Genomic DNA, 23,832 nt, shown 5'->3' with positions numbered 1-23,832 from the left:
GGCTTTTCATGAATTACTCCATCCTCTTCAGAAGTTGAAGCTGAAAGGAGAATTTTAAACACATTTTCCTTCCTATTTGCTTTGTGCCAACTGGCTGATTATAGCAAGAAGTCCTGGCACCATTTAGGAGGCCTACGTATGGACAACAGAGACTAAATAAACACACGTCTAAAGAACTTAGTTACAAATAGTACTGCATGCTTAACTCAGTCAACTTTTAAAACAAAAACTCCACTTAAGTTGTCGCCAAGAACATTCAAACATTTCTTTGCCTTCCTACTGTAAAAGACAGTGATCCTTGGAAGGGTTATAATTTTCCTCACTTAATTTTTAATAAAATTGTTTTAAAAAGAAAGATAATCTGAACAAGAAGTAAAAAAGCTGAACAAAATGAAAAACCAACAACTCTTCTTAGAAAAATGAGGTCACAAGGCAGACTGCTGTCCCCAAGCTGGAGGGACCAATAGGCAGATACAGAGATCAGGAGACCTCTCTGTTGGAACCAGTGCCAGGGCAGGGAAGCCTGAACTGCAGCTGATGAATTGCTAAAGTCTGAGAGAGAACTCCAGGGAGATGTAGTCATTAGGAGAGCCACACACTTTTGTGAGTTCTGCCTTCAGAGTTCTATCAAGTTTGCACAGAAAATATCAGGGAAAAACCCTCTTGTGCAGGGGGAAGAGAAGACGAACCATTTTGAAATATCCCAGAGCCATCTGTTCTTCTTAACACCGTCTGCCCTGAGTAGAAACTATTTGCAATACCAATAGCCAACCCTAACGTACATTTTAGACATTGGGTGGTAATGATGTGTCAGTGTAACTTCATCAATTTTAACAAATGTATGTCTCGGGTGGGAGATGTTGATCACAGGGGAAGCTGTACATGTGTGGATGCCAGAGATGTATGGGAAACCTGCTCAATTCTGTGAAACTAAAAAAATCAAGTCTATTAAAAAAAAAAAAGATAATATCCTTGAGGGTACTTGAACATCTAATGCCTAAGAGGATTGGAACTTCTGGAAGAAAATTACTGAGTATTTTGAGAAGATTTATAATAATATATTCATATGTTACTAATGAAGTTTTGAATGAATGCACATTTAAGCTTTTATTTATTTATTTATGCCAGATACTTGTGAATACTAACATCACAGAGGAGCATCTTATTGCTGTGTATGCTTCTCTCTCATTGACGTTATAAGTAAGGCTGCTTCCGCCGATAACTTTAAACAGCATATCATATATAATTCGATGTGGGTTTTCTGGTTGTATGGTACTTTCTTATGTATATGTGGCTTCTAGAAATTTAGCCATTTATTCAGCACTTAGCAATCACTGTGTCAGGCACTGTGCCAGTTGCTGGGTATTGAATGATAAATGCTTAAAATCCGTCTGCCTTCCAAGAGGTCACATTTATTGGAGAGCACAGACACTTAGTCATATAATAGTAGGTTTTTAATATTTTCCAGAAGAACAAATAATTGGCTGAATACAGAGGTAAGAACATGGTGCTATGAGACCGTTTCAGAGAGTTAGCTAAACCAGACAAGGAGGGAGATCCAGGAAGAGTCTTCAGAATACACTTGAGATGGTATTTGAAGGATGATAGGCAATTGGCCAGACTGGGTGAAGACAGAAGATGGTTACCATGTCCCAGGTAAGTGGCATGTGGTAATGCACGTGTGAAAGAAGGCTTTTGGGAACAGTAAGAGTAAAGTGGCAGAAAGCCCAAACACTCCTCAAAGGAGTTACGATTTGGTTCTCTAGAATATTCTAAGCAGAAAGTGACATGAGGTTACTGTGTTCCAGAAAGATCAATCTATCCTTGGTGTGAAAATTAAATAGGGGAGGGGGTCAAGACTGGAAAGTAAGAAAGATTAAAGCCTGAACTATGGTGGTCTCAGTAGGATTTGAGAAGGAGACAGACTGAAGACAATGAAATGTATTTCGGTATCACAATTGCCAATAAGGAATATGAATTAAGTGCCATCACTGCCATCAGTTGCTTGAACTTCCCTCCAGACATTCTACAGTGTGTGTGTTGTGAATGAAAATGTTGTCCCTTTATTTTAATGTTAGAAATGTGTCTCCTTGATAACATCGTATTTTCCTTACTTACTAGCTTACAATCAAATGACAGCAAACTTCACACGTGACTGTTCTCCCAGAAGAGTCTTTCTGTCTAAAGTCCAGTCCAGCTACAGTATAGCAGATGCATTGCCAAGTCTGCCTAACAAAATATTTATTACCAATCTAATTTTTGCACCATTTTACAGTGAACTGGTAGCCAATGTGTGAGTTTCCTCTTTTCAACATGCTTTTTTAAACTTTAATTGGGAACGGAGCACTGAGCGATTCAGCTGTTCTATCTGGTGAACAGAGAGGTCTGGAGGAGCATCTGATGATACACACAGGGAACTGTGTTGCTCCCCACACATGTGGGAAGTGCTGGTTGAGACTGTGGGGATATTGAAGAGAGCTGGTGTCAATTTTAAAAGAAATAGGAGAGGATGTAGCTCAGTGGTAGAGTGTGTGCTTAGCATGCATGAGGCCATGGGTTCAATCCTCAATCCCCCCACTGAAAAAATAAATAAATAAACCTAATTACCCCCAAAAATTTTTTAAAAAAGAAATAAAAGAGGAGGGTATAGCTCAAGAGGTAGAGTGCATTCTTAGCATTATTAAAAAAAAATAAAATAAATAAACCAAATTCTACCCCCCCAAAAAAAACTAAAAAGAAAAATTGTAACTAAAAAAATAAAAATAAAAGAAATCTGATATGAAAATATCTTTGTTAGTATTACTCCAATTTGCCACGTTTTTGTACAAATTTGGCATGAACTAAATAAGAGCTGTTTTATCAACTCCCTGTGCCTAAGCTTCCTCATTTGTGAAGGTTTTTTATGAGATTAAATTAATTTTCACCTGGAGATGAGGCAGTCAAGAGCACAGATTTGAGGTTTCATAGACAGAATGCCTGGCTCAAATTCCAGCCTGACCACTCGTCACCCCGTGACCCTGGGCAAGCTGTTTGCTCTCTCTATCTGCTCAGTATCCTCACCTGTCCAATAGGGGTCATAATAATACATATTTCACAGGGCTGTCGGGAGATTCAACCAGCTGATATTTACAGAGTGCTCAGAATAGTGCCTGGTACATAGTAAGTGCTATGTAAGTGTTTGCTAAGTATATGAAATTAAAAATGGGGGAAAATAGAAATAATTTGGTCTAAATAAAAGCTTGTTTTTTTCCCCTTTCCATTTCAAATGCTTAAAACAACTTAAGAAATCGTCTTTGGATGACATATAGTGTATGATCTAGGTCAAAGAGTGATCAGTGAAAAAAAGAACACATCTTTTAAAACTAAAAATTTTCCACATTTTTCCTTTAAAATCTCTTCCAGGTTTGTAGATACATATAAATGTTGATTTACATAGGAGTGTAAATTTGTGTGTATATCAATGTTTATATACATAAAGAAATATATTTTTCTATAAAAATGTCTGTCCAAGGACCCTGATTATATCCTCCGTTACTGTAAAATCTCTATGATAATGATATTAGTTTTTGAATAGGCTGATCAGTCAATGCATTCCGGTCTGAGCCTCTTTTTTTTTCCTCTTCGTTGACAGGACAGACTGAGATTAAAAGAAGCAATAGGGTTCTGATGTATCTTGCTTTCTAAAAAGGAGTAGTAAACACGTTAGAGTTTGGCAAGCATGAAGCAGGTTTTTTGTTTGTTTGTTTTTTAAGGCCAAATTTGTTCAGGGCGGGGCCCCGCTCTCGGCTTAGAAGCCACATTCATCACCGGCCCCTTAGCTCGAAAACACAAATGGCCAATTATGCTGTGATCTGTTTCTGGACTGCTAACAGCCTGCAAAAAGAGAAGGCCCTCAGCAAACAGCCTTGAAAATGCAGGAGAATCTAGGTGTCAAAGGATCTCCATCCCCTGGGTATCTTTTATCAGGATGCAAATCCTTCCTAAGCTTTAAATTGGAGGCACCACGGTGACTATTTAATTTGACAATAACTAGGGTGACCCTGTGTAATGAGGGTAAACCATCCTGGCAAGACAGACAATGTCTTAGGTATTTTTATTGACTAAGCACCCCAATACTGTAAGGTAACTCTATGACTAGAATGTTACTAAAGAGTGTCTAGGGTTTTCCTCTTTGTCCTCAGTTTCAGTCTGACAAGATTTGACCTTTCATGGTAGCTTTTTTATTTTCATGGTGCTTTTTATGATCATAGAGAGAGGGTGTGGGGGAGAGTCTGAAAGACAAGTAAACAGTGTAGCGCATTTTCTTTCATCTTAGGACACTGTTCCACATGGAAGCTTTTGGAAATCAAGATATGCAATATAATCCCCATTGCATTAAATGTTGTTTGTGTGTGTGTGTGTGTGTGTGTGTGTGTGTGTGCTTTTCTTTTACCCAGTTTTCCTTCCCCAGTCTTAGGAGCCCCCTCTCCCTAAATTGCCACCGGAAACTGTCTAAGTCAATGGGGAGGTGATTAAAAATGATCGCCCACCTGCTGAGTGCAAAGAGTGTCACAGCAGGGCTGAGCCTGCCCCCTGGCCATTCATTTTTTCTCTTTCCCTCCATGGCCCCCTCTGTGGAAGGAGAGCTTTACATCTTCACCTCCATCCTCAAGATCACACTGTGACGGTGACGTGGTTCTACATTGTTCTGAAGTCTTCTGGTTGCTGTTTTCCATCTCTTGGAAGAAGTGTTCAAAGACTCAAGATCCAGTCCAGTTACTTCCTTGATGGTCCATTTGCAGGCTTGCCCCATCTTTCTCAAGTTCTGGAGCTCCCCATTTTTAGTAAGCACTGATCATTTTTCACTATCCACCTCAAGCAATAAAAATTGTGGAGGGACAACTGGAGCAATGGCTCTATTTATTTATTATTCTACAAGAATCTGTTAAATAGCTAACATTTTCTAAAAACACTACCACTGAGTCCTACGGTTAAGGCGAATTGCTCCTACATTTGGATATTTGCTACCTTGGCAATTAATTATATTACTCCTTTTATCTGTCTCTCTTGTCGCAAGAAGTCTTGTTGGTGTGGATGGTTTTGTTAATCATATCTCGGTTCAGAGGTCCCTTACCTGCATACTCTTTTAAAAATTTTTAAAATTTTAATAAAAATTGTATATATATAAGGTACACCATGATGATTTGATATACATAGTGAAGTGATTACCACCCACAAGCTAATTAACATACCATCTTATGTAGGTTTTACCTTATTTTATAGGATTTTTTGGACACAAAAGTACCTATGTAAGATGGTATGTTAATTGTGCATGTGTTATAAGAACACTTGAAATCTTTCTTGGAATTCAGTACAGCACTGTTAACTATAGTCATCATGCTGTACATTCAGTCTCCAGGCTTATTCATCCTACGTAACTCCCAACTTTGCACCTTTTGGCCAACACCTTCCCACCCCTGGTAATCACGGTTCTACTCTCTGCTCCTCTGTCTTCACTTTTTTGGATTCCACATTTACATGAGATCATGAAGGTTTTTTTGTTTCTTTGTTTGTTTCTTTCTTTCTGGGTCCCCTCAGCTGTATTTTCCATAGTTTGAGGAAAAAGATAATTCTATTAGCATACAAAAGATTCGGCCATTTCACTTTTAATTATAAAAGCCTAGACATAGATGGTGGCCAACAAAAGACTAAACAGAACTGACAAAAAAAAAAAAAAAACAAAACAAAACCCTCACAAGCCTGGACAAAGGCTTCCTTCTCAACTCGGTGGGGCTCAGACAAGGTGTGAGGCCTGCGGTGAGGGCTTCCATTACTATTTAAATTCTCTTCCTGGGGCTGAAGCTTTAGAAATCAATAAGATAAGAGCTTTGATTTTTTTTTTTTTTCCCCTTTACTTTCCAGAGAGGAAAATTTCGGGCTCAGTTGGGGTGGCCCTTCACATTAGGAAAAAGGAGGCTTAGTAAGACTAATATCAAATAAGCCTATAATTTTAAAAAATTGCCAATAAAACACTGTATCAGAGCATGCTGGGAGTGCTCTGCTTACAATGCTTGGGGTGGTTTTTGTGTTCATTAGTGATGACTCCCCAGACTGTGGTCAAGGTTAGAGCGCTGACCAGAGACACTACTGCACTCAGTTTTGGTATATGCTTTACAGTAAGTTCACTTACGTTGTTGTTATTTGCATTTGCAAGGCCATTTGATACAGGAGACTGTTGAATCAGACAGGCCCCCGTTTACATCCTGGGCACTTAATTATCTGTCTGACCTTAAATAAGGTTTGGCCTTATTTAGTTTTCCCTCTTGTAAATAAGGAATGGTAATATTTATTCCATAGGGTTGCTGCGAGATTTCAGTCCATCTGCACAATATACCTAGTACTAAAGAGTACTCTTTCCTCCCCTCTTTTCTGAGTTTATGGCCTTCTTAAGAACCTACTTTACATTCTATTTAAACGTTTAAAACATTTTCTAAAGAACTGAAGGAATATCCTTTAGTTACTGACCACATCCTGTAGAAAACAGAAGAATCATTCAGTAGCTAATAACAGAAAAGTAATTAGTGGCACAGTGATGAATTGTTTTGAACGGGTAAGTGGTAAATTAAATTTCAGGAATGCCTCCAAGTGATTGCATTATAAATTGCAGAGAGCTTAAAAAAATGAATTCCAGCAGGTGTATGCCCCTTTTAGGACTGTTGGTTATTTCTTTGTGAGAAAGATATTGAGATATTTTTTCTTATTTCTTGAAACAGAGAGTCTAGGGGGAAACCTCCAAGCTTGAGAAGTCAAATTTCACTACCTGCCCTGGGCTGGTGGCACTTTCCTCAGTTTAGAGTTACTTCAACACTGCCTCCTGGTGGTGGAGAGAAGAGGTATTTTATAAAATATTAGAGGTGTGGGAGGTATTGGTTTAATTAAGGGCAGCTAATAAAGATCCCAAAGAAGAACTAAACTCTGAGAACCAAAATGGAAACAGTATCAAGTCAAGTTAATATATGTTTCCTATTCTGGGAAAGGAACCATGTTAGCCCCACGATGGGCTGGATTTAAGAATCCTTTTATAAAATATGAGCAATGGGCGTTCCTTTGGCAGATGATGGCTTGAGTGAGGAAGCGTCACAGATTGGTTGAATGAGGGAGACAGGGATTATCTCATTTTGATGTTTTTGGGAGGAACACTGTTTTCCCCTGTAGTCATTATAGTAAACTGGTGAACACCCAGGGAATTCGGTCAAAGACTAGTAAAATGTCAGAGTTGGAAAAGACAGTGTCCCTGAAGCCCAGCTTGCCTTATTGTTTGAGATGGCTAGCCCAGACGCACACAGGCCATCAGTGGTGGGTCCAAGGGCTTCGAATAGTCATTATCTACTGAGTCCTTATTAAGTGCCAGGTATTGTGCTAGATAAAAAAGGTATATTGGTAAAAATTAAATATAGCTGCTGCCCTAATGGAGACATTGGTACATTGATAACTATACTCATTGTCTTCTTCTCTGAGAAGACTGTAAAAGAAATGCTCTTCAAAACTGATATTTGAGTGTAGGGAGATGTCATAAAGCTGGGCAGTGAAATTCCTGGGAATTGAGATACCCCAGCATAGGTAGGATTCTATGCTATGCACAGGCAGGCTTAGCATAGGTCCCTGCTTAGTTTATAACTGTCTGGAGCAATGATGTCAAGCCCTTGTAGGAGATAAAAAATGAAGTCTTTACTATTTATGGTACAATAGATGGATCTCATTTTCGCATTACTGGCATATGTCTGTAGACGTTTGGGTGTGTCCAGAATCTCTGGTCCCCAATGAGGAAAGTCAGTTCTTACTCATTTTAGCCAACGTGGAAGGAGTTTACCTGTCACTGTTTAAAGTCATTACCCCATGCAACACTATAATTGTCTAAGTATCAGATTCATGAGTTGGTTTACAACATAGTTCATCATAATGATTAATGAGGTTAAATAATAGTAAATGGACTGTATCCTTTTCTAATAGTGTAATGAACTCCCCAATGCATTTCAATCTAGAGGCTCCAATTGTCTCAAAAATCAGTTGATTTTTCATGTTTATCTAAGCAGAGAAGACTCTGTGTGTGTGTGTGTGTGTGTGTGTGTGTGTGTGTGTGTGTGTGTGTGTGTCCTTCCTTTCCCAAACACTTTGCCAAAGTGAAACAATATGGCTCAAAGGATGTTCTCCCATAACTCTTAGTTGTAATCTAATTTTCCTGGGCGGTTAAGGGGCAAGTGATTACCAAGGACTCATTTTATCGACAATTTAAGTATTTATGGGTTTTTTCCCCATGTATTATAAGGATTTAAAACACATAGACCCTTACTTTCCATCATATAAAACATTGTTGCCAAGTTGTTTTGAACAAACTATCTCTTTGCTTTCACACGTTTGAGGAAAGTATCCTGTTCGCCCAAGTTTAAATGGGATCAGTGGTACCTGTCTCCCACAGGGATAGTTTAAGATGCAAATAAAATAAACCAGGTAAAATATTTAACACAGTACTAGGCACTTAGGTGCCCAATAAGTAGCAACTTCCTTTATTATTTGACAAGATAATTGGCCAGTGAGCTGATAACTGGCAATCAGCAAAAGCCTACGTAAGCGGGTAGCTGTCAGGGCATCACACTACAGACATCATGGTTTCAGTCATATGGACAGTTATGCCCAAGATATAAAATTGTGTCCATGATGGAGGTGGATCAGATAGAGAGCAACCATACAGTTACTGTGAAATTGTGCCATGAGATGGAAATCTCAGTCACTGGAGACTTTAGGGTCAAAATAGGCTATTTCAGGGCATGATTGGTAAACAAGTGAGGGAAATCCACCTCAAGGCATTAGAATCCCAAACCCAAGTCAGCGAGGTGGAAGTGATCCATCCCTCCAGAGGGCATAGGGACCAACATACTTTCCCAAGTCTTGTCAAGACTGCACACCTCCCTGCCAGTCTCTTTGTCAGGGCTCTGCTAACAAGGCTGGAGGGAAGAGGGGCAGAAACAGCATAAGGTTCAGTTCTTCAATGGTAGAGTTAAAACTGGCTAGGAGAAAGGACACTTTGATTATAGAGTCCGGGAAAATGGGTATCTGTGCATCTAAGGAAACTGGCCATTAAACATCCACAAAGATATTAGTCCTCAAACAAAATCTAGAAGTCTTATTTTCGAGGGAAAAAAAAAAAAAAAAAAGAAGAAAGCAAGGATTTGGACAAAGTACTTACCCTTTCTGAATCTTAATTTTTTCCCCCTGTAATAACAGTGCATATTAGAAACACAGAGCTACTATGGCAAATGGGAGAGTGCACATGAGAGCATGTTGTAGGCTGTGAGTACTGTGCAGTGTTTGGCATTATTTTTCTTTCCCCGCTCTTCCCTGCTGTGTTTTTCTCCATTCCTCTCCATCGCTTTCTGACCAAAGAACACATTCTGTTACACTCAGAAGACAGTAGCATAGACCAATGCCCTCTCCCCTCCTATGAGCCTTGGCCATAGGGGTATGGGAACACCCACTGTCTCGTACCCCCACAGGACAAATGAGTGAGGCCCTGGCTGAGTGGCAGTAACCTAGGAGCCAGAGAGCTCAGATTCTGAACCCATTAGCTCTCAACCTCCCATTTCCTGCTCTCAGCAGAATGAAGACAGTACCTGCCATAAAACTCTTTCCCAAATGGGTGGGGGCCCCCTGCAAACTCTCCTTTTTACAGGAGATTCTCTTCTGCCTGTGGATCCCATCAAGTTATCTGCCCTCTTCTAATCGTATGGCTTGTTTGTAGACTATTATGATGCTATTTCCATCTGAACACCAAGTGGCTGTTTTCCTATAGCTATCCTATACCTGTGGAAACAAGAAGAGAGGGGCTATCTTATTTCAGGACCAGGGAGGGGACCCTGTGAATGATGTGATAATTTCTTCTGGGAAGGGAAACATGCTTGTGTGTTTTTTACATATAAAATCCATCCAAAGCTGTAGAAACAAAGGGCGTTGCAGAGGAATTTGAGATTATTCTCCGATGAGAAGAGAACCATGACATCACAGAGGAGGGATCTGCACAAGTTTCATTGGTGTTTCAGTGTAGTCAGAGCCTGTTGCCTAATTTCACTGTTAGGTGGGGTTACACAGTTTAAAACTTATGTCTGTCTGCATGTCTTGCTGCTGACAGTTTGGCAGAAGATGGAACACAAGGTATAACCATCAAAATAAGTTTATGGAGGGGTCATTATTTGTTATTGGTGTTGTTTTAATAGTTGCACTGGGATTCATATTTCCTCCTCACTTTAATAGTGATTTTTATGATTCTGAGCTCAAAACCTTTTGCTCTGCTCTGAAACACACCAGATTTTTCTCTGTTTCACAAGTGATTATCTGAGAATCCGCGCCGTGTTCCCACACAGAGGTATTACTGTGTCCATGCATTAACTTTTCAGATTGCACACGTCTCCACCATCCTGCCCCTCTGCCTTTGTGTGCTTCTTGTTTCTGGCAGAAGTTTCACAACACCCAAGCCTGAGGCAAAACATTGGGAGCTGGTTTTTCTCCAGGGATGTCCCTTTTCTACATCCAGGAAAATGTTTTATTTTTTCCCTCCACTCAGATTGAAGGGTGCTGAACCCTCAGCAAGCTGAAGAGATTTCGATGGGCATCTAGTCCCAATTCCATATTTTCCAGATGAGAAAAGAGAGTCAGCAAGCTGGAGACCCAGGATGGCTGGTGCTACTGCTCCCAGCCTAACTCCGAAGACCCATGAAGCAGGGGTGCCTGTGGCGTGAGTTCCAGTCCAAGTCTGAGTCTGGGTCTAACGGCAGGAGAAGACCAGCATCCCCGTTTGATGACAGGTGGAGAGTGAGTTTTCTCCTGCTCAGCTTTTTTGTTCTGTGCAGCCTTCAGTGAATTGGACAGGCCCACCCACGCTGGGGAGGCAATCTGTTTTACTCAGGCTACTGAATCGAATGAAAATCTCATCCCGCATTGCCCTCGCAGAAAGACTCAGAATAATGTTTAACCAAATATCTGAGCACCCCGTAGCTGAATCCATTTGATCCATACAATTAACCATGACACCCTTCTGTATCCAAAGACCCAGTAATGTACTTGACTAATGAATGAGTTTATACTTTAGCTTCCAGGAAGAGTTATTGAGAGCTGACACTACATTTTCCCTTCTTTCTGTCACTTCTGTCTCTGTGAGGGGGAGAAAATGGTATCAGGATTTATTCCCTTAGTGTAGACTTATGCTACAGTCTTTAGGAGGCAGTGGTGGCAAGGTAAGATTCCTTTAAATAGTAAAAAAAAAAAAAATTTATTTTGCTTATCTCCCAGTTACAATAAGTTAGTTTGGTTGGGTCACTTTCTTTAATGTTAGGATCCTTAAAAGAAAACTCACTCAATTATATTTTGTGGCACAGGAACAAAGACCATTGTTTATCATTATCATCATCAGTTTAATTACCAATGTTTGATATCCGTTTGTTTTTCCTGAAAAACCGCAAGAGACTTTTATGTTCATGGTGAATTGGACAGTTGATATTCGAGTCTATTACTTTATAATTATAATTTAATTATATTGTAGTTAATATCATTCAATTAAAATTGCAAATATTCAACCAATATCCTTTCTCCATTCTTGCTTCTGCCCCCAGTAACAGAAATCAGTCATAAAGAAAGAATCAAAAGACTAAGTAGTTTTTCCGTTTGGTCCCACACCAAATTTATCAACACCTAGAATTGGGTCAGCATATCCAACTCAAATTAAGAAAGCTTCCTCCTCCTTCCGTTTACATTGCCACTGTTAAGTCAAATTCTCATCACTTCACTTGACTGATTATGACGGCTCTCTCTAGGTCACCTTGCCTACATATTTCTACATATGCCTGTACCTTCTTTTAAAAATTTTATTTTACTTTACGTTTTATTGATTAATTCCCCTTTTCAGAAATCAACTATGATCAAGTCATTATCCTTCTCAAATTCCCTTTGTACTTGGCTATGGCCTCCTACATAAAGGTTCACATCTTACCTCACACAGAAAGCCTTCACGCAGAAGTGGATCCAAGTTCATGTATATCAGCACTTAACTTGGCATGTGATCGATACTCATTCAGTATTTGGTGACTAAAGGCATAAACATGGGGCACAGATCTGGGGACAGGTCTTGGCTGGGAGATGAGTCTTACACACTTAGTTGATGGGAGAACAAGTTTTACAGAAAAGAGTTTTCACACATCTATTCCACACTTTCAACGATTACAGTTTCTTTTAGCTGTTTTTATCATAATCTTACGAATATTAGGCCAGTCTGCTTTTTTTTCTTGAATTTTGATGAAACCATGCCGTTTATACAGAGTGGGTTTTGAGAACATGGGTTCTCCATCATCTCCACCAAGAAGCATTTCTGTCCCCTGGACTCGACTTCTCTATATAATTTATCTTTCATTATTTACATGTTACTTCTACTCTGGAAAACAACCTTAAAACCTTTGGAACAGTTAATCCCTTCCAATTTGAAAAAAATATATTTATTACTTTGCTTACTCACCCAGAGATTATATTTGTGTTTATATCTTTCTCACACAGTAAAGTGACAGGAAATTCCTTTTGAATTCCTGATGGTAGCATCTACCCAACTCTACCCTCTGCTCCAGAAGGGTAGGTGTTTATCACCTGGAGCTGTTTTGGCAGTCTCCATGAGGAAGCCGTCTCCTTTAGGTGCATTTCTACATCACTGCGGGTCACCTGTCCCAAGACTGTGGGTGTTAGTGTGTGTGGTAGTGAGTGAGGTGGCAATAGGGAACATAGTCTCCTGGAGTCTTTGAGGATGGTCTCCTTTAGAAGGATGGACAAATAGACCACTATCCAGGTCAATAAGAAAAAAAGGAGGGATCAGAATCTCTACATTTTGAGATTTTAAAGAAGTAAGCCTCTTTGGAAGCCAGCTATGAAATCCTGAGGAAGAGGTTGTCATTTTAAGTCCATGGGTTGGTAGATGTGGGATCAAGTCCTAAAGACTTAAATATAAACTTCCTAAGGGCAGCGACCTTGTTAAGATTGCTGAACATTGTACCGTCAGACTCAGACATGGTACCTGGGTCATGGTAGACACTCTACTAGGCACATGATAAATGTTTATCACATGAATAAATAAATGACCTAGCAGACCTGATTTGGCTCATTTGGAGGTGCTAAACATTTCAACAGAAAAAGCTGCAACCTTGCAAACACACACCCAGAATACTCCAAGATGGGCTTGGAATCAAATGAGAGGGAATCTTCTACCAAGACCATAGTGACTAATTCAGGAATCTGGACCAGCAGGAGACCTTCTCTGTGTGACTATCCAACTATTTTTCAATCTCAACCTCATAAATATTGAGACTCATTAGCAGTGGTGGGCTGGTGAGATTATATCTCTGGCTCCACATGAGTGCAGAAATCTGCTTGATCCTTCTTTTAGATGGTACAAGACCTTAGAGTTCTTTGGGAAATCCAAGTGAAACCTCAGGAGGAAAATCTTAAGTTCTCTGCCAGAAAAAACACCCATGTTTTAACGTTATTATGTAAACAATGAAAAGAACTCTGGCTGCATTTGTGCTCTGAGTTTGTGGAGCAGTTCTTACTGACTGAATAAATAGATGAATAAATGATAACAAGTTAGTAATAAGGTATCAGTCACAAGCAATAGGCAGGCAGTGTCATTGCTTTCCTAGGGGTATTTATCAACACTCTGAATCATTCTTTTACTCAAGTAGAAAAGGAGTAGAGATTACACAGAATATTTACATACAGGCTAAAGCACCTGCCGCATACAATGGGACTGTAAACATGGTGAGATGGAAAGAAGACAGGATTGGGCTCAGGTCGCCTGGCCTCTAGGTCTTGCAGGTAGTTCTAGCATGTGGTCATCATGCAATGCTAAGCAATCACTTCACTATCTGAGATTCTCTCCTCTGTCCTCTGAAAATCGATGAGGGTAGATTAAACAATCTTTTCCCTTAAAGGCTTAAGGTTCTTTTATCCCCTGAATGGCATCTTGTCAAAGAGTATCTTCCATCTTGGCTCCAACAGTAACTTTTTAAAGGTTATGCTCTGGCGAGTGAGAAACTGAAAAGATAGGATTAGTGGTTATAAAACCAAAATGGTTTCCAGGCTTTTAAAAGTAGTATTGTTCAGGGTCCTTTATTCATACTGCAATATCTAGTGATGAGCTCATCATTTCCAATATAAATTGGATATTTCTTGGTGTTTATAAGTTGATTGGAACATTTTGCTTGGAATTTAATCTTGCCAAGAAGTTTTCCAAGAGCTTTTAACACAGAAGTGATAGTCTGCCATTAGGTAAGAAACCACAGGAGAGGAAATATGTTGGAGAGCACCAGTGACTCTAAAAACCAGATACATACCTTCACAAACACTTCACTTGAAGCCAAAGGAAGAAAACTGAGGACCAATTGTAAGGAAGTAGCATTGTGTATGACAAAAATCATAAACAAATGTGAAAAAATAAATGTGTTGTATGAGTTAAGAATTTAGGTTCTGGAGAGGGACTGACCTTCTGGATTTGAAGACCAGTTCTGCCAACTCATAGATATGTGGCTGTCAAAGGGAAGAAGCGAAGCAGGATTCTCTGGGTTAAATGTCCAAGCTGTATTACATGCAAGAGAAAAAAGGCAAGTATTGTCGTCGTCTTCTTAAATCCTCAAAAACAGTGTGAGCTTTGTAGCCAAAATAAAAAACACAATCCAACTTTACAATTAGATGTTTTCCCAATAGGTAGAGAAGAGTGAGGGAAAAAACACAGGCGGTGGCAAGGATAGGTTCCCAAGGCTCTTCAAAATTGGGTTGCAGCCCAGCAGAGGACTGCCCTAATTGGATCAGGTTCTTTGGAGACTGAGAACCATCATGAGAACTTAAGGCTCTGCCAGGGTGGTCTCGTTTGGATTGGGACAAAACATTGCTTTTATAGGGTTTTGGATGTCTAGGATATGAATTTCAAAGCACAACATAGACAATACATTTTCTTTAAAAAAAAAAAACCACTCGACTTCTAGTTAAAGAATTGACAGACAATATTACTTGAAAACACATTCTAATAAAAAAAAGTCTTACAAGTAATAAATAAAATACAGCATACATTCTTTTGAAAGGTAGCACTGAGCTCATAAGAATGCAAAGTATGTCCTCAGGAGTTAAAAACAAAGCATAGCTGAAAGCCAGGTTGTTGAGAAGACAGGTAAACACTAAAACTTCTCTGGGGGGTTGCAGGATGGGGGTAACTTGGTTTTGGTATCCAACCAGGGATGGGAAAGAAAATCTTGAATCTATGCTTTGTTGGAAGTTGGAACTGACATCCCTTAATTGGGTTTAGAACTTCTGATGGTCTACACCCAAAACAAAAGTTGGGACTGCTAGAAAAATCCACCCACTAGGACAGGTTGATAGCCAGAAAATCTCATTCTAACTAGGCTCTAGTTGAAAAAAAAATGAAGAGAATTCTACTGAGAATTTTTCCTGTGGACTTTCTTCTAACTCTTGATATTAGAAACATTTATTTTGACCAGGGATTCATTGCAGAAACATGCAAAATACTGCAGACTCACATTCATCCTATTCTGTACAAGATTTCCACAGATTAAACCTTGAGGACAGTGAGCTCGCAATCTCAAATTTCAAAACACATTAAAAAATAGCCATGAGAAAATCAGTAAACCCAGGATTGGGTCACACCCTGGCTCAAGAACTTCAGATAAGGAATTACTGACTAGAGAATACAAAATTATTATGTTTCAAGAATTAAAAATATAAAAAGGAAAATTTAAAAAGGAAACAAAAAATCAAGCAGATCTGGAAACAGTCAAATGAGACTACTAGAAGGAAAAAATATTGTGGACAAAAATATTCAATTAATGGTATGACAGAGACATACAACCTCACCCCTCCCCCTCCATTCTCTACTTCTTCCTAACAGAATCCTGGGGAAGGTACCTACTTGTAAAAAACAAACAAACAAAAACAAAACAAAGACATTTCCAGGCTCCCACGTAAGTGTGGCCATGTGACTAAGTTCTGGCCAATGAAATAGGAGCAGAGCTTGTTGGCTAAGTTTCCAGGAGCCATGTTGTGACTTTAAGAATGGAAGCCAAATGCTAAAGTTTCTATGACTTCACAGAACTGCCATATCAGCGTGAAAAGGCATTCTTCTGGGTCTCTTTATATGTGGGAAATAATAAGCTTACTTTACTAAGCCTTTTTTTTTTTGACCTTCTATTATAGGCAACTGAAACTAATTATAATTATGATAGATAAATTAAATAGAATAATTTCTGTTGAAGAGACAATTGGTAAACTAATAGATGGAAATGGGGACATCTTCTAGGGAGCCTCAAAGAAAGAAAATGAGGTAGAAAATATGAAAATGAAGATTAGAACTACAGAAGGTAGAATGAAGTGTGTGTGTGTGTGTGTGTATGTGTGTGTTACTGAAAAGAGTGTAGACAGAGTTTGGGGAGGAGCAGGGGCATGGTAAATGGGCAAAGAAGGAAAAAAAATGTTTGAAGAGACTGGCTGAGAGTTTCTAGAATTTTGAGTGCTCAGATTCAGAAAGTATGTATCAAGCTTATACACACACACACACACACACACACACATATATATATATATATATACCTACCTAGATATTTCTTGGTAAACCATAGAAAACGCAACACAGAGATCTTAAAAGCAAACAGAAAGAAAAGATAGAGTCTTCAAGGGAACAAAAATAGGATTAAGAGGAGATTTTTCAGCAAGAATAAGAAGCCAAAAGACAATGAGAGAATGGGATATTATTTTCAAAATGTTGGTAGAGAAAGACAACCTAAGATTCTATAACCAGCTAAAATATAACATAAATTTAAGGAGAAAATAGAGACATTTTCATCTCCACCAAGCCAAACAGCTTTTACTTCTAAACCCGAAAGATCTGCTGAAGTAAATCCTGGAGAAAGAAGAAAGGTAAACCTAGGGAGAAGGGAAATGATTGAAGAAATAGCGAGCAAATAAATTTGTAAACCTAAGTGTAAATCTAAGTAAGTATTGGTGATGCAAAATAATGAAATATGAGTGGCCAGGGTTTAAAAATTCAAGGTGTAACTAATTGGCTAACAATAACACCTGAGGCAAGGGAGGCTGATCAGAGGTACTGCATCCTGAGCTCCTTGCAATTTCTATAGAGGAAAGTAAACATATTGATTAACATTGGATTTTGCTAAATAAAGCTTAAAGAGAAACTCTAAAGTAATATAAATAAAAGAGTAAATGTGTGGAGTTAATTGTTGTGTAAATTTAGATAAACACTAACTTTTAAAACAATCATAGATGTGACCTGTGGGATTTACAATATATTTAGGATTAAAATATACAACAAAAATTGCATAAAAGACTGGAAGTAGGGATAAAGTTGGTAAATTGACTAAAAATGTTCTTGGGCTTTTCGTTAGTCTGGAAATTGGTAAAGGTACTAATCTGAGGTAGATTGTACTAAGAATACATTCACTATCTCTGACATAACAGACTGACTCCAAAAGAACAAAAGTACAACTGCAGGTAGAATTCTCAATAACAAAAAAGCAGAAAGACTAATACTTGACGTACCTTTTTAAAATGTCAAGTAAAAGGACAAAGAAGCTGAGGACAAATGAGAAAAACATCAAACAAACAGGATGATGGTAGATTTAAAATCAAATACAATCACCAATTACATTAAATTAAAAAAGTAAACATCTTTTATAAAACAAAGTAATAAAACTGATTTTTTTTAAAAAGTTCAATCCTGCTTACAAGGGACACCCCTTAAATACAGGAACCCAGAAAGACTGAAAGTAAAAGCGTAAAACATATATCATGCAAAAATTAATCAAAATAAAACCAGACTAGCCATACTAATATCAACAAAGTAAACTTTAAGGCAAGAATTAGTATTGGAGACAAAGAGAAAGATTTCACAATGAGGAAGAGGCCACCTGGGTAAGAAGATATAATAATCCCCAATTTTTATGCACTTGATGATATAGCCTCAAAACATAAGAAAAATTGATAGAACTAAATGTAGAATTCAGACAATACACAATCATGGCTGGCAATTTTAATGCCTTCTTTAGCTAATAAAAAAAGCCAGCAATAAAGATTTAGAGGATCTGCATGTCAGGTTTAAAAATGTGAGCACTTATTACAGAACGATCACAGAGATGACATCTCATCACCTTTGCCATGAAACACAGTCTAATCATGGGACTGACACCCATCACCATCGATTTATTCTTGGTCAGAAGCAAGTGGCAAGTTCCACCTGCACCCAAGGGGAGGGGGTTGGACAAGGTTATGGCTCATTGGGGGTCACCTTGGCTGCTTCCCACAGCTAAACGTATAGTTATTTGATACACATTTATAGATTGTTGATTACAGCAAGACTGAGGACTTGCTGTGGGAAATAGCCACAGTTGACTGCTCTCAAGGAACTCCACTCCTAAGGGGAGACAGAGACTCCAACATTTAATAAACAATATGATGTGTTAGGACAGAGGTGGGAACAGGAAATAGGAAAGGGAGGACCTTCCTCATCCTAGTGCTGGGATGAAGGAGGTCAGGGGGATTTCAGGGAAGAGGGCAAGCCTGGGCTGCCTCCGGAGGACGGTTTCTAAAGACACCAAGTAAAGGGCACCCTCCAGCAAGCCCCCCACGTGCACGTGCCACGTTGCTGAGGCGCAAGAACAAAGTGCTGTTTGAAGCCAGAGACGGAAGAGGAAGACCTTCTACACCCCTTTCAAAGGGTTCATCACTTTGCTCTGTCAACCATCATCCTTTTCTCGCTTTTTTGTCTTTCCAAACAGACTGTGAACGCCCTGAGAATAGAGACCACGGCTTAGGCATTTTATAATCCCCTTTACGGCACTGATTTCTCCAGCACCCCGTCCTGAGCCTGACAAATGTGCGTGGATGCAATCTGTGAGTCAGCCAAGAGGGCTCTTTCCTGGGGTGGGGAGTGGGGGGGCTGTTTTCGGTCTGGGACTCCTGGCCTCTTTCCAACCTGGGGACCCACCTGCCACCCCACCCGGACGCTGAGCACGCTGCTGTGTGGCCTCTTGCAGCTGCTGCCCCCACGCCACCTCAGCTGCAGCTGCGTCACTGGGAGGATGAAGGGTTCCCCGTGTACCGCGCGCACATGGCCCTGTTTATGATTAGCTGATCCCCGAGGGAAAGCAGGACGCTCTCCACGTTTCATGCTGTGCTTTGCAGGAGGGTGGGGTGTCTGGAGAAGAGTTTGGGTGGGGGAGTCGTGTTTGCAGCCTGGGATGACTCGCCGGCACGCAGCGGTGCTTGGTGCACTGCTCCCCCAGCAGCAAAGGAGGGGACCAGAGCCGTTCCTTTCAGGGCCACTAGGTTCCTGCATAATCGGGGGAACACCCTCTCCCTCTGCCAAGTGGGCAGCATTTAGGCTGGGCCTGGCTGGGAAAGTCAGCTGAGTCACTTGGGATGGAAGTAATCCCTACTGCTGGGCAGGGAGGGGATGGCAAGGGACACAGGCAGGATGCAAAACCCCCAAACCCCAGATCAAACGAATCTCCTCTCTGCTGGAGCTTGTGAGCCACAAAACTGCACTTAGCTTAAGTGTTCGCATCCCCTCACTCAGACGTAGCTGCTTCTGTCAGTGGCCAGTGGCAAAGTCCATGTCACCGTGAGATCCAGGTCAGGAGGGCAGGCAGATTTAGAGGGTCTGGAGAAGATCTGGGGGGAAAAAAGTCAGCTGTCTAGTTGCCGGTACTTCTCAGCTCTGCGTGATCCTGCACAATCTGAATTTCACTTCCCTCCTCTGTTCTCCCCACGCCTCCCCTCCTCTCCAAAGGGAAATAAAACCCAAAACAAAATATCCTTAGATCTCAGTCCCAAGATATATCTGTTATTTAAAAATTCTTTTAAAAAAATCATTGTTATTTAACTGTGCTACTAAAAGAAAAGCTAGAGTAGATAGATCAAGACTAAAAACATGTCTTCATGAAAAAATAGTTTTCTCTGCAGGTAAGAACACTATGGATGAAGCAATATGTTGCCTGGGATTTAACTCAAGTTGGGAAAGATATATAGAAGAAACCCAGCGGTGGGAACCAAGAGTTGGCAGTACATCTCTGCCCCTCTCCCCATGGTGTTCTCATCTGGGGACCACAGGCCTAGGCTCTGGGGATCTCTGAGTGTCTTCATTAACCAATCTCAAAGTCTAAGCTGCAGAGATGATTGCTGAAAGGATGTGTGATGTTATAACTTTAAAAGCCTCTCTGGGATTTCTCAGACTGCTAAGACATTGGAGTCTGATCCCAAAAGGGCTGCCTGCAAATCGAAGGATGGGACCTTGAATGAATGCGGGAAAGCACTAGAGATACAATGAGTGGTGTCTGCAGCCTGGGAAGGGGCAGTGAATTGTGAGAACGGGGCTTGGGTGTCTGGATCTATTTCATGGTTTGTGTCATTAACTCTGGGTATTTGCTCATCCAGAGGTTTGACTGAACGATGCTGTGAGGGGCTCAGTCAACACAGAAGGCCCATGTTTCAGATGACTATGCTGAGGCACCGGCACTGTTGAGGGGGGAAGGAAGCAGGAGGGAAGAGATGGAAGCAGGGCTGGGAGGACTGGATTCTTGGCTGCTCTTAACCCTGACTCCCTGGGGACTGACTTGTGGGATGGAGTTTGCTGTCCTGCCTGTTAACACCTTCTCAGGGTATCAAACCATTTAGCAACAGGTAGATCCAGAGTTGCTTTGGGGTGTAAAGTTACAGGGTGGGATTCCGAGCCTCACTGGATATGATCCTTGACCTCCAAAGTCCTGGTCAGGCATTCTGAATCGTATTCAAGAGGTAGCCCCCTGCAGGTAGAAATCCACCAGCTCAGGAGACTAGGTTGCTTGTTGATAAGATCGCAAACTTCAAATCACACAGACTCAAGTTCCAGCTCTGGTATTTCTTACCTCCGTGTGCCTGCGGAGCTGCTAGGGATGGTTGTGCAGGATGTTCACTGCTCAAGCGTGTCAGGCCCAGAAGTGAGTGGGATCTGAAATCTGGCCTCTGCTCTGCTGTTCAAACCAAGTGCCCTGGTACGAGAGCTGCTTCCGCTTGGAAGGAGAGGTTCAATTTTCCCAGTAGAGCAGAGACTTCAATCACCTGCCAAACCACGTGCCCTTCGGATCCTTCCACCTGGAGGGTTTTTTTTTTCCTAATTTGCACAAAGGCATCCTATCTGCTATGGTATCAGTTCAGGGGCAGCCCTGTGAACTCTTAGGATCCTGTTTCCTCATCTGGGAAGTGAAGTGAATAAAACACACTTTATGAGACTTTGCAGTGATACGTATAAGCAAGGAGTCCGATGAAGTGCTCAGTACTGGATAGTAAGTGCTCAGTAAAGAGCACCCTGGTTATCACGCTCACAATATGTATTTCAGAGATTCGCTCTGAAAATGAGTTTTGTAAAAAAATCACAAAGGAGCTGGTCTGTGTTCAATTAATGTTAGCAGGATGTTTTGTTTTGTTTTGTTTTTGTTTTTTTGTCCTCTTTTTTCCCCTAGAGTTCAATAATGTCATGACAAACAGCAGAAACTGTGGATGAAGTGGGAACTGGGGAGAAGGGGAGATTCTTTAAGTCAAGGCTTGGAAAACTTCAGGGTGGGGTAGCATTTAAGTTGGGCATTCTACGCAGAGATGCTTGGAAAGGATGCATGAACTAAAGCGATGGGGATGAAACGGAACATTTTCTCTATATTCTCACTATGTCTCACTATGTCTTATGATCCCATTAATTAAATATCTGGAAAAATCTTGAAAAGAGAAAAAATAACAATGGACAACTAGGGAGCTTCTTTTGAAATGGCGGTGGTTGGATGTTCTTCAGAGCAGGGGCCTTATCTGGGGAGCTACGGACCACGGAGGATTACTGAAGGCCTGATAACTGCTTCCTGAGGAACATGCCTGATGTCTAGCAGGGCTGGAGGTGGAGTCGCAGCTGCCCCAAAAGGGAGTATCTCTTTTACAGTTGTGCTGGTGACATTTCACTGGCGGGGAGAGCCCATGGCGGCAATGAATGGCTTTGTCACTATCAGTTGATACCCCGTCAGACCCCTTCTGTCAACAAGCCTGGCTGCTGCTGCCTCCCCAGGAGGGTGAGAGAGATGTTCTTGTTTCTGTCCCCATTCAAAGGTCCATCTTGTCAGCCTAAGATTACAGAGAACAAAAGGAAGTGGTTTTCTTTTCAGGTATTTTAAGGGTAGTGTTAAGCCTTGCGGATTTTCAAATCGTCATGTGCAAACACGAACATTCTTATTTCTCTTTTCCATTTATCTGTTCTGTGGGTGGGATCTGGAATCCGGTTCTGGCTCTGCCTCTCACTGCCTGTGTGACTGTGACCCCGTCATTTAATCCTTCCCCACCTCCTTCTCTTCGTTGTTTAAAAGATTAAACTTCCCTCACTTTCTAACGTAGACCTTTCCCCTTCGTTATTCTTTATAGAACCATTATTTTTATTTCTTTTCTAGAACTTATCAAAAGTTGTAACTACGTTGTGTATTTCTCATTTCTTTATTATTTTACTGTTTAAAACTCTGCCTCGCCAGTCTAACCAAGGCCATATCTATCTTGTACACTATTTTATCCTCAGTACGTAGGACGTGCAAAAATATTTGTTTAACAAACGAATCAATCACATTAGTTTAGTATTTGGAAGTTTTTTTTTAAAGAGTCAACTATTACATAAGTTTGAGTCATTATTATAATCGTTATTTGCTATTTAGCATTTATTTTCAGTCTCATTTTCCTGCTAATTCACTGTTGGGTAAAAGGTAAAATCAGGAGAATAGCGCCCTGAATCACCCATGTCACAACAACCAAGACTGTAAAAATGTATGATCATTTTTAACCCGAGACAGTTTTGTGTGCTTTAAGGGTTGTCACTTCTGCCCTTTGGCCCTTTGCTGTTGGCCACAGAGCTGTAAATCTACCTGAGACATTAGTTTATTTGTTCATGGTCTTATCTCAAGTGCACATAACAAAGGCTAGAGTGAGCTCATTCATACATTACCAATCATTAACAATTTTAATTAAGATGAGCGTTGCCATTCAGGAAAGCCACAATCTAATGTAAAGGAATCCCGCAGACACCTATAGGCACATACATTTCCTTATGAACAAGCAATAAACACAGGCATGGAATTGCATGTTGCAAAGAATTATGTCTTTAAGGAAAACAGAGTCTGCAGAGGATGCAGTTTGACCATCACCAAACCTGTTTCATTGCTGTACGAGGCCATGCGAAGCAAAGGGATACATCTCTTTTAGAAGAGGTTTGTAAAAGAGATTTCTTTTTTCTTTCAGTAAAAACAAATTGCAGTTAGAAAATTAAAAGTTTCTCGATTTGAGCTTTGATTTCTGCCCCTCCAGCTGAAGAAATAGTCTGCTTCCAAATTCAGCCTTCTGTTTCTTGAAAAGCAGACAAATATTTGCAGCTTTAAAGTCACAGCGTTTCCATGTTTGGAACAACAACAACAACATTTTGAACATTTTGAACAACAACAACAACAATAAAAATCTAAGAGTCTCACCCAGACACAGCTCTTCATGTAATGCAAATCAAATACATTCAGGAACCATCAAATGTTTCCAAACAGCAGTAACAACAAGAAGTTACAAATAATACCTTCAATTTATTGCAGCCTTACAATATTTCAGGCATTATGGTAAGTGTTTGTAGGCATATGTGTCTTTTAATCTTTCTTATAAGGTTATTCTTGAAGATTGAACCACATAATAGTATATAAACTGCTATTA

Source organism: Camelus dromedarius, chromosome 20 (assembly GCF_036321535.1).
Source record: "Camelus dromedarius isolate mCamDro1 chromosome 20, mCamDro1.pat, whole genome shotgun sequence".
Taxonomy (NCBI): Eukaryota; Metazoa; Chordata; class Mammalia; order Artiodactyla; family Camelidae; genus Camelus; species Camelus dromedarius.
Note: the sequence above shows the minus strand (reverse complement) of the source record.